The sequence below is a fragment of the Dreissena polymorpha genome, chromosome 10 (genome assembly GCF_020536995.1).
Source record: "Dreissena polymorpha isolate Duluth1 chromosome 10, UMN_Dpol_1.0, whole genome shotgun sequence".
NCBI classification, from domain to species: domain Eukaryota; kingdom Metazoa; phylum Mollusca; class Bivalvia; order Myida; family Dreissenidae; genus Dreissena; species Dreissena polymorpha.
In genome coordinates this window covers 29,063,133-29,076,164 of record NC_068364.1, presented here as the reverse complement: position 1 = coordinate 29,076,164, position 13,032 = coordinate 29,063,133, and the positions used below count along the sequence as shown (strand labels likewise).

At 35.5% G+C, this 13,032-nt stretch overlaps 1 long non-coding RNA gene across 1 annotated transcript; it reads right to left on the bottom strand.

Annotated features, from left to right (window-relative positions):
• Positions 1-860: 860 nt before the first annotated feature.
• LOC127848407 (uncharacterized) lies at positions 861-10,058 on the bottom strand. Its single transcript, XR_008034489.1, has 4 exons — positions 9,961-10,058; positions 6,665-6,757; positions 6,106-6,251; positions 861-1,314 (listed from the first exon to the last, which is right to left on the bottom strand). It is a non-coding gene; the product is annotated as an uncharacterized LOC127848407 (long non-coding RNA).
• Between the last annotated feature and the right edge of the window lie 2,974 nt (positions 10,059-13,032).

Here is a 13,032-nt window from a genome sequence, read left to right as displayed (position 1 = left end):
TGCGGCATGCTAGCCTCCTGGTCTCTTATCATGCTTATAGAATAAGCGAGACCACTGTGCAGGAGAGTGCCCATATTTTAGCTTGATTGCTCCGCAAATAGCACTGACAATGTTATCGGGTGTCAACATCCGGTTTTGTAAAACTTAATAACGGCTTTAATACAATCTATTTTTTGTATTTCTCAACCCGACTGGTTGTCCACGGACAACTTAATTGAAAAAAATCAGTTGCCCGGACAAGCAAATGTACGACTCGGGCAACTCGGACATTTGATTTCGCCACCCCTGGAGAGAAGCATGTTTTGAGAAAGAAACTTATAATAAAAATTGTTCATAAAAATAATTATTTATAAAAAGATATATTCATTTCTTTTATTAGTATTAACTTTTTCTTTAGTTAGTCAACTTAACTCTAATTCCGCCTTTTAATTTTAAACTTGTTTTATATGAAAAATGATGTGTTTGATGTGATAGATATGACACAAAATATGGAAATGATTTCAGCAATCAAACATGAAAAGATGTGGGAATAGTGCCAGCAAACACTTTATAAAAATCACAATTTATAAAAAAATATTTTTACATCAGTTTTTTAATGCATAATTGGTTCACCATGAATTTGTTTAAAAAGAAAAGGGCAAATACGGTGTTCATGGCTGACCAAAGTAATATTACTTTTTTTTCGTAGAACAATAATCGTTAATTGATTTTGTTTAAATAGTCCACATGTATATACACCTTGTTACCCTGCAGCTTTTCCACTTTTGACTTTAGGGGCATGATTTGAATAAAACTTTGGACTGGACCACCATTTTATGTCACATACCTTCATTCACAAGACTGTTCATACAAGCCCTGCATCCATGGCCGAGGCATAAAAAGCAGAGTTGCTATAAGCCAACAAGGTCTGAGGCCAGTCGTGTTCTAGGATTCTTCCATCGCTTAGAACTAGGATTCTGAAAACATGAAACATGACGGAACTATATTATTCTAGGAATTTTCCATTGCAAAGAATGCCCTAAGCTGCACTTACACATGTTTGACCTTTGACCTCTTATTTTGATCTTGACTTTTAAGCAAGGGCACAGTACTTCAACATGACATACAATCTCCATATGGGGAACATTTTTGGTACATTATTTAAAGATTGCATGATGAAGTTACAGTCCCAACAAGCAGTTTAATGCCGTATATGACATTTGACCTTTGAGCGTGTTCTGAATAAGCAAATCCATCTCCAGATCCACTGCTACTAGAATCTTCATCTTGAGAAGCAGGCTTCTGTTGAGACAGATCAACTGGCGCTGACCCACACTGTAAAAGTAGGATTAAGAAATATTCGTGATAAGAAAAAGAAGAGAATCACTGTGTTAATACAGGGTTTAATGCATGTGTATAGAGTGTCGTCCCAGATTCGCTTGTGCAGTAAGTTTTACTGGTATTTTTTGTTTAAAGGAGGTCCCTTCTAATACAAAATCAATAGTTGGCAGGTGTTGTCTTAGATAAGCCTGTGCAGACAACACAGGCTAATTTAAGACGACACTTTTACGAATTTATCGTATTTTTTTAAAAAGAAAATCTCTTCTTAGCAAAATTCAAGGGTATGCAGAAAGTGTTGTCCTTAAATAGCCTCCATGGACTGCAATGGCTTATCTTGCATGGCACTTTATGCACATTTATGAAGCCCGCTATTGTCTTTGTCTTGCGTAACAGGCGTCTGGCGAGACAGATCAACTGACGCCGACCTACACTGGGAAAGGGAGGATTAAGAAATATTCACAATCAGAAAAAAAGACGAGCATCACTCTGTTAGAACTGGGTTTAATGCATTTGCATTAAGTGTCGTCCCATGATAGCTTGTACAGTTACTTTAAATGTATTTTTCATTTAATGGAGGTCTCTTCTTATTGAATGCTGGCAGAAGGTGCAGTCTCAGATAAGCCTGTGAAGACTGCACAGGCTAATCTCATACGACACTTACGTCTTTTTCGTTTAAAGGAAGTCTCTTTTAAGTGAAAATTCAGTGAAGGCAGAAAGAGTTGTCCTTGAATAGCCTCCATGGACTGCAATGGCTTATCTTGCATGGCACTTTATGCACATTTATGAAGCCCGCTATTGTCTTTGTCTTGCGTAACAGGAGTCTGGCGAGACAGATCAACTGACGCCGACCTCCACTGACAAGTTTGGATTATAAATGATCATATTGAAAGAAATACAAATCAGCCTCGCTCTGATAATACTGATTTTAATGTATGTACGTAAATGGTCGTCCTAAATTAGCCTGTATTTTTCGTTTAAAGGAAGTCTCTTCTTATCGAAAGTATAATTTACATGGAAAGTGTTGTTTCTGATGAGCCTATGAGATAACACTTAAAGAACATGCTGTAAACCATGTTTTCAAACAGCAAGGCTCAAATCTCGCTCTTTTGATGTTTGATGGGAGATCAAATAAAATGTACCGAGAGATTTAACAATTATTTTCAATTTACCGTGTTTATTGCCCAGTACAAAGATATTAAGTTCTTATCAGTCAATAAATTAGCAATGTTTAGAACTTTATAGATGCATAGGAATTAAACAAAATGTTCAAATCACTATTGTTTGTAGGCTCCGATATTTTTTTATGTATTTTTGTTTATTGGCAAATAAACAATGACATGGAGCAAAAATCCTTAAACAAAGTTAATAAATGAACAACAACTAGACTTTGTCACAGACCTGACGAATACCCCAACACGCCACATTGACACAGAATATTGTGCATGTATTCTTCACAAATTACAGTTTGTTTTTTTTAAACGCTTTAAGTGACCCTGTGACCTAGTTTTTGACACCATGCTCAATGTTTAAAATGCACTAAGTGACCCCGTGACATAGTTGTTGACCCGGCATGACCCATATTCGAACTTGACCTAGACATCATCTAGATACAACATCTGACCAAGTTTGGTGATCAGATGAAAACAACTTGAATTAGAGAGCGGACACTTAATACGGACCGACAGACAGCATAAGCTAAATCCAGGGCTATATATATCATTAGCCAAAAAAACAAATGGCGAAATTTGACCACATATATTTCCATTTGGCTTGAACTTTTGTATCATTTTCATCCAGGAAATATAAGCAATATTTAGAAGTCAAAAATGAAAAGGTAAATTTGGCAACATAACATTTTGAGTCCTGAAACCACATTACCTCGTTTTCTGACAACTTTCACACACTTCATAACCGAGCTGCCCTAGCAGCCCCTCAATGAAAGTAAATACCCGGATTTATGCAAAGACTTCCCGAGAAAATAAATTTTGGTTTCTTGGCGGAAATCCATTTCAGAGGGAAAGTGTAATCCCTGATGATGTAAATTGCACAGGCTAATCTGGGGCCACACTTTACATGCATGTATTTAGCCCTATTATCTAAGAGCGCATCTTAAATAAATTTGTTAAACCCAACCTTCAGCAGAATTGTCAGACGGGACCGTAAATCATAGAGACCCAGTTGACCGATGTGTTCACCATCCATGAAAATACCGCATTGATCAGTTGAAAGAGGGTGAGGGTCAATGAAGATTTCCCGGCACCTGTCTGCCCCACTATTCCAACCTGTTATGTATCAAATACTTATAAGACTATGGGCTCAAAGCATGTGCGAAATGGTCATCCCACGTTAGCCGGTGCAGTCCGTAAAGGCTAATCAAAAGGATGACGCTAATTTCTAATTTGGATTTTTGAATTTTCTTAATTTGGAAAAAGGAAGATACTTCCTTTTAACAAACAATACTATAAATAATATGTGTTCAATAAATGTAAAACTAAATACTATCATTATAACAAACTTCGGATTATATTTCATCCAAAAACTAAGTTCATAATTTAACTAAAACAAGGGACAAAATTGTCGCGAAACCAGGTTTAAAAAAAAATATTTATAACTAGAGCTTTTCACAGACGTGACGTATACCCCCACCAGCGATTTTTTTCCTTCTTTATAAAGTACCGGTAAACGGCACTTTCCCAATTACGAATAAACTACAAATTTCCCAATTGCTGTCCAAAAAATTCCCAATTTAAGATATTTTTTTGGGAAAATGCAACATTTTGTTAGTTTCCCTATGCGGCTCTATGGTTTGAACCTAGGTAAATATAATATTGACAGCTTGAAAACACTTTGTTATCAATTTTAGAGTATTTGGGAGCATAAAATCAAATACACCAATTTCCCAATTTCAGGATTTCACGACTCGATTTATCCCAATTTTCAGGCTCTCACGACTAAATTTTTCCCAATTGGACCAGTACGGGTACTTTTCCCAATTGGACAAAAAAATCGCTGACCCCCACATGCTGCAGTGACACAGAATATTTTGCATGCTGTCTTCACAAAACAAGAGAAGCTAATTTATGGCGATTTTTAGCTCGGCCGTTTTCAAAGAAATCCTGAGGTTTTGTCATAGCCAGCTAGGAGTCCGCCGTCCAGCGTCCACAATGCTAAAACCTTGACATTTTGCTCTAATATCAAAGATCCTCCACCTACAACACTGAAACTTGATATCTAGATGCACCTTGATGAGTTCTACACGCCACACCCATTTTTGGGTCACTAGGTCTAAGGTCAAGGTCACTGTGACCTTTAAAAAAAAATCTGACAAGCTTTTATTTATTCAATAACTGCACCCGCAGCCGAGCGTTGGCACCCGTTAATAACTGCACCTGCAGCCGAGCATTGGCACCCGTTATGCGGTGCTCTTGTTAAGAATTATTATTCCATTGTCATTTATGGCCATTTTGACCTTTAAACTCTTGAATTCTTTCGCATGACACGCCGTCCAATGGCTGTGAATAAAATTAATGTACAGAGTCATTTTAAAATCTTACAATAAATGACATAGTTATGGCCCGGTCAAGCTCATTTATGGCCATTTTAAACTTTTGAACACCAAGTGTGATCTTTAACTTGGAGATATTGACGTAATTCTTTCGCATGACACACCGTCCAATGATTGTAACCAAATGTACTGAGTAATTTTAAAATCTCACAATGAATGACATAGTTATGGCTCGGACAAGATCATTTATGGCCATTTTTGACCTTTGAACTCAAAGTGTTGACCTTGGAGATATAGACGTAATTCTTTCGCATGACAAACCGTCATTTAACAAACAGTTATTGCAAAATGTTAAAGTTGGCGCAAACAGACAGACAGACAGGGCAAAAACAATATGTCCACCACTATAGTGGTGGGGGACATAAAAATAAGTTCATACATATGGGATAAGCAAAATGAATATTTAAGATTTAAAATAAAACAAGGGACAAAATTGTCACAAAACCAGGTTTTTATTGTGAAAAAAAATCTGATTAAGGGAGACAACTCAAACTGAACTTTTGAAATGAACAAACAAAATTAACCCCCTTTGTAAGTTTGTTTCAAAATAAATCTATTTTAAGTTGTGGTGACCTTGACATTGGAGATATTGACGTGATTCTTTCGTGCGACACACCGTCCCATGATGGTGAACAAATGTGCCAAATAATTGTAAAATCTCACAATGAATGACATAGTTATGGCCCAGACAAGCTCATTTATTGCCAATTTTGACTTTTTAACTCAAAGTGTGACCTTGACCTTGGAGATATCGACGTAATTATTTCGCGCGACACACCGTCCAATGATGGTGAACAAATGTGCCAAATGATTTTAAAATATGACAATAAACGACATAGTTATGGCCCGGACAAGCTTGTTCCGCCTGCCCGCCAGCCAGCCCGCCCGCATTCGCCAATCTAATAACCAGTTTTTTCCTTCGGAAAACCTGGTTAATGAATAAAAACATCAGTTTATTTAAACGGATTTTTTTTTATGAAACATCACGTACATACACGCAAACAACCCTCATTTATAATAAAACTTAATTCACATATAAATTCAACAATTTGATAATTAAAGATGTACCTAATCAAGCTTTAGAAGTTACCTTTGATTTAAGACACTGTGAGGCACAAGAAAGAGATTGGCAACAATTGTTTATTTAAATACTGTGTGGTCAGTTACTGTTGATCTCGCACTAATAAGACTTATATTTCACAATTTACATGATACATTACCAAAATCTTGACAGTCTACATAGATGGTCATTTTAAGCCTGTTCCGCAGCATTGGAGGGATGAGGTAAAGGGGTCATCAGGTAAGTCCTTAACGGATACCCACTATCTCCCAACAGATGACCCACATCATTGTTGCTCTGAAGGTGCTGTAAATTAAACTATTTTATTGAAAAGTTGCTTTGTCTATGATAAAACAGCAGTCCATAGGTAATGTTGTTGGATTAAGGATAGGATCTCAATCAGCTTCACCAACCTAGCTGAAGTATATTTTAGTTATCGTAGACTAAATAAATGTAACTTAAGACAATATTTCAAGATAATACAGATAAGATAACTGCATTGGCTAATACGCATCTAAGAACAGAAGCCGGATTACACCATGCTCATGATGTTGATTATGGTAGTTAATGATTTTTGCGCATGTACATAAATAATCATTATTTGATGTCAAAGATGATAAGCATAACGCTTAGTAAGTTGAACCTGTTATGGTATTTCTCTGCTTTAATATCTAATTTAATGATAAGGTAATGAATCATAATACTGTATTTACATTTACCTAATGTTGACGTCAACAACAGCCTGCACATTAATGGCATGGAATCCTTCAGAGTAAAATCTTCCTTGTCATATACCACAATGATGCCAAAATCTATAAAAATAAAAAGAATGCATTTACATGAGAGTGCTCATGTTCTCATTACAAACACAAAAGAAGGGGACGAATGCATGAAAAGAAGTTAATTAAAAAAAAGCCACATTAATATTTAGAAATGAAAACTTTGGATGGGGGTCACATTTATAGCACTGCAGAATTAAATTTAACAAATAATTAAATTTTACGCAAATGAAAACAATATAAAAACAATAATGGCAATTTTTCTGCAAATACTAAATACAAAAGGCACCATCTACTTTACTCATCCATACTATACACTTATTGAAGCTCGATTGGTCATTGCAGGCTCGGGTACTACTTACACGTACCCTGGGTACTCTTAAGTATACTTACAGTGTTTTTTTTTATTGAAATATTCGGCGTTATTCGGCCCCATTCCCCCATCTTTAGAATATATATTTTTCCCCCAAATATTTTTAAAATTCCCCTCTCGGAAGTGTTATTCAATTTTAATCAATACCTCATTTAAATACGTCTTTCGTTACGAATTTACTACAATTTTCCTGAACTGCATCCGCGTGTTTACTTCATTTTAGCCTTTACTGCAAACCGTACGTAGTTCACTATCACGACTTTCGCTTTACAACATCTACCGCAAACCATACGTATTCCAACATGTCGCACAACAACAAAAGCTATCGTAAAAAAATTGACAAATCTGTTTTAAATTGAAATTCTTTACAAACAAGTACAACTTAAAAGTCAGTCTTCTTCAAATACCGGCAGTGAAATGCCAGAAACGTCCGGTCAAGAGAGTGTTGAAAGACTGTTTAGTTTGCTCAACCTGCTTTGCACGCCACAGAGAAACAGGCTTGGGGAAGCTACACTGGAGTCCCTGATCAGACTTTGTCTGCACACGGAGAGACTTGGTGAAAAGGAGGTCACCAGAATAATTGATAAATTCGCTGAAAAGCCCAGAAATGTTGAACTTTGGACATGAACATAACATGTTTATGAATAAAATAGTTTGAATTATGTTTTTCTCCCTCTGTATGGTGAATTATAGTGTTAAAACTTGATTTTGTACTGTTACTAGCTAAGCATAGAAATTTCCTCCTTCTGGGGTCGACAATTTTTTTCAGCAACTTGCCCTGCAGGGCGAGTAGCTAAGAATTTTTACTTGCCCTGCTGAAATATGTACTTGCCCTGCAATTTATTGAAAATATGCAAAAAATCAGTAACTTTTTATGTTTTATTGTGATTTAGCCACTCTTTAAATCTAAAGATGTGAAGAATTTAGACGAATTTTTTAGCAGTATGAAAAGACCGTATACCGTTCTGTATAGGATACATTCATGGAACATACAGGTATAGGCGCGTAACGGGAAATGGGCTAATTTTAGCGCAGTGTGCAATAATCAACATCCACTTAATTTTTAATCGCCGATAAAACATTGTTTTGTTTGGTTAAGATGTATTAAAACTTAAAATTTTAATCTTTTCGACCAGAAATGCCACTCGCCCTGCAGGACGAGCACTGCCGGAATTTTCACTCGTCCGGAGCCGATTTCTAGTCGTAATTACGAGCGGGCGAGTGAATTTGTCGAGCCCTGCCCTTTTCCCCTTTGACGCGCGAATTTCCCCCCCTCAGGGGACCTGACCCCCTTCCCCCAAAACTGAACAAACACACTGACTTACATGTACCCGGGTACGGTAAATATACTTAAACGTACCCGGGCCATATAAGACTGTACCTGAGTTGTATTCCAGCCCAAAATCCGATGTCGTCAAATGTGCTACCGATTACTGTAAAACGATATTGTTTATCTTCAACAAATTTCTTTTTTTTTAAATACATCAACATGCTTTTTGAGTATGAGTTTCGATGATATAGAGGCCATTTAACAGAAAATAGACATTGATGTGAATACAATTATTTTACAAAAAATAGGCGACAACGCCTGATTTAGTGTTCAAATTCCCGGGTATGTTTAAGTATATTTAGCGTACCTGGGGTACATGTAAGTATACTTAAGAGTACCCAGGGTACATGCAAGTAGTACCCGAGCCGACAAAGACCAATCAAGCCTTTAATATTGAAAATACCAAACACAAACAGTATTTTGATGCCATATTGATTTTCATGATAATGATGGTATAATCACCATTCAATTTATTTTGAGAAACCCGCTTAATAAACTTGTGATTTTCAACATCTTCGAGATTAAGAACTTCGATCACAACATGTAGATTTATAACAAGTTCAACAGTAGCGGGTGGGGTAGTCTTATTTATAAGATGCGCAAAGAATTTAGAGATACTTTTTATATGGGCTAAATTCTTTGGAACGTCTTATCGGGGAAAAGTCAAAAATGTGTTGGAAACCAGAAAGTTTAAATTTTCATCGATTTGTGTAAAATTGCATTATAACATTACCAACTCATTCAGTTTTAGTTCAGAAGTCCATTTTTACCTCAAATATCGTCGAATTGATGTTGGAAAAGCATAAATTCTTCTGTTAAACTTCTGCTTAAATCGCAAACCAATCATTGACCTGTAGCCATGTCATGAAACTGATTTGAATATGAACCAATCAGAAGAAGGCATTACGGTGTAACGTGTATGCGTAATTTTATTTAAGTATAACATCGGTTTACTATGTAACGCTCTGCACCACAACAGACGAACGCAAACTGTATTTTACGCTGTTTATTCTCCCACTTTAAACCAGATGCTTTACATCGAGGTCGTGTTATCGATTTATATCTACAGTAACACAGCGAGCGAATCGAGAGATATTGAAAAAATGAATAGTGGTTGGATTTAAATTGATCAGGCGTGCACAATTCAAAGTGTCATTACATAATTTCTACGGAACATTATCGAGAAATGAATTATCTACACAGGTATGTAAATAGATATTGCAATCCGTTGATATTAAGTGTCTAATACTGTCTTATATCGGGGCTTGAATATTGCGCACAAAATCCTTGCGCAACAATATAGACAAAGAACGAAAAATTCGCACCATTAATTTGATCTTTTCCCCTTTGTACGCTCCAAATATTACCCATATAAAAAGTAGCTTAATATTTAAGAGCGTCAAAAATTTGGACTAGCGGGTGGGGTAAATAGGTCGTCATTTTTTGCCATCAATAAGTGCACGTCAACAAAGATTTTAATGAGTTAGACATAACTCATTTATAAAGCAACACAACGATTTAGGATAAACTTACAGTAATTATCATCGTAAGCTTTTATTCAGAAAAGATACAATGATTCATCCTTCAAATGTGTTGCAAGATCCAAGTCATGTGTTGTCAAATGGGGCGACACGAATTACCTAAATCTACCCAAATCTTCCCAAATCTAGTTCTGGCTACCATAACTTTAAATGTCGCTTTTTATGATTTTTGACTGGCGCGACTTTACAGGTCTGCCAAAACTATATAAACTGTACGCTGAAGTAACTTTAGCTATCCCAAATCTACCCATTATTAGGAAATTACACATTGTTTCGAGTACAAATGAAGCTTAAAACAAAACAATTGTGCGCCACTGAAAAACCATTAATATTTTTGTTTCATTGTGAACTACAATTAGTACTCTACTTAAACCCACACATACAATGTACATGTATGTATGCACCATCTCAGTAATACTCCTGTTTTAACATTACCGATAAACACAGAAGACATTGATATTTATTAAAAACACATGTTTGTGTACCTTTAGAGGTAGAATAGGACGGTTTGCTCTCTCCTAATGTGTTATTAATGTATTGTCAACTAATGCAAGCGGTTTAAACAGATATATTTTGCATTATAGGTGCTGTTGAATTGCGTTTACAAATGTCCTTCTAATAAACAAAGTTTGGATTTTGTTTACGTTTAATTTTAAAGCCAAGTAATATTTTATCCTTGGGTATAATGTTTCCCTTGTATGCGCCAGCTCATTTCTGATAATGTGAACAAAGGCTAGAAGTACGTTTCTAAATTAAAAGGCATGTCATTAATAATACGCCAGCGAGTTATTGTCCATTTATAGCATGTGATTGAATTACAATTCTAAAGTTTAACGACTACGGGAGTAACCTGTATCTAAATAGGTTCTGCATGTTTACCTGTTCCGAAGCATGTAAGATTTGGACACTTGCCAATAAGGAGCAGCCTACTGCCAAACATGAAAGTTAATTCGCAAGCATTGTATGGCTATGCATTTTGAATTGCATTTAACGTTTTAACTCTAAAACATCTTATATCGATTTAGCGTGGTAAACAGAAAAACTTCGCCGTGTTTAGCGCTACGATTTAACACTATATACTTTTTACTCGATGAGATAGTTAAGAAGTACACATCCTTGATCCAAGTACATTATTTAATTTAATTTAACGCCCGCAAACACTTAAACAGTGTAAAAACATCGCAAAAATATTGCATTGTAACGCAACGGCTAATAATTCAAAGTACTTGTTTGGAAAGCATAAACATCGCTTCGTATAATATAATTAAAGGTCTGTATGTAGTTTAAATTTTATTTGTTAATCACAAACAATAACAATTATATCACTAGAAGAAAATAAAACCTTGTTCCTCAAAACATTTCCAAAAATACGTTTCAAGTAGGGACAACACTATAAGCCAGAGTAACCCATTTATGCCTAGTGGACTCTCCCATCCTTCTAAATTGGATCAATTTATTTACAAAATTAGGGATGTCGATTATATTTATTTCTATATTTATAATATTTCTTACAAAAATTCATTAAAGCAAACAGCGCAGACCCTAATGAGATGCCGCATCATGTGGCGTCTCATCTGGGACTACGCTGTTTGCCAAGGCCTTTGTTCTAGGCGCTAGGCATAAATGGATTAAGGAGAGCGAGCAGCCTAATAATCTGAATACATATGTTGTATTTACCGCACAAATATTTCATAATATTTCAACGGCACATTGTTCTTCCAGTTTTATTTGCAATTCGTAAGTACGTCAAATGATACAACAAGTCCGCCTTTATTTACAATAAAAACACAACATTATGGTAAGCAATTGGTCAATTTTTAAGTATGGCACAAACACATATCATATTAGACATATAAACATGATTGCAATCGCATATGGTTTAGTCTATATGCATCCACAGTCAAAATCCGTATTAAAATACAGCCATTATATCCCTAAATTGTTAATAGCAAAACAATATATATATATATCGTGTCATATGATTTGTAGAAAGCTGAGAGATCCGGGAAAGGCCGCACGTTAATATGAGGATTCGTAATGGGTGTTTATCGAAAGGTAAAATCTAATTTATTACTCAATGGCATGTAAACATAGTTTCGGTTTTCGAGACATGTTTTGTGTTTGTGCACGTACCGTAATGCTTGATTTACAGGCCTTTACAAGGTATGGATAGTAAACAGAGCACACATGCAGAGGCGTGCAATACCGGCAATACGTAGCAGGTAAACTGTTTACGAGGACGTTACCAGATTTCATCAATACACCCCATACAATTTGTATGGTAGTTAATTAATTCTGAATTAAATCCAGCATACAAAACCCTGGATCTTTTTTTATATATATTTACGTTTCGTTATGGCGCCAAACTGTTGAATGTAGAGCATTATTTAACAGCGCAAAATCATAAATATATATGCTATTTCAAAATGACTTTTTGTTTGTGCAAATATCGGAACGCTGAGCACGCAAGGAGTGTCCATGCAAGCTATTCAATAGAAAAAAATGTTTGTTTTTTTTGCCAGAAAAAAGCATCGTAAGAAAAAACAATAACTTTGAATGATATTTTAAAGAAGGTTTTAGAAAACTTAAACAATCGGACAGTGTATAAAAATAACATATTTTAAACAATAAATAACATTGTTAAAATTATAAACGTAAGATTTTAAGAGCAAATGATTGCATCCACATGTAATATTTTCTTTTCAATGTATGTGAAAAGTTGATGCACATTATACAATATATGAGTTGATAAGTTTATTTCAATAGTCGGGTAATTACATTTACGCTAGTGTTTTGGGCATTTAAAAAAAATCGGTTAGTGGAACCGCACAGCAAATAACAAGCACACACCTTTTTGCATCCTACGTGTGCTATTCAAAGTAATTTGATAAATCTTTACAAAACATAACGTACCTACGCCCAGATAATAGGACACTAGCAATTTGCGTTACGTGTCAGATTCGACAAATACAATGACATAGCCGAAACAAAAATAAATATAAACTGGCAGTTTCAGTATATTGAATACACTATTTTTGCGACAATTATTTATAACGCATATAAC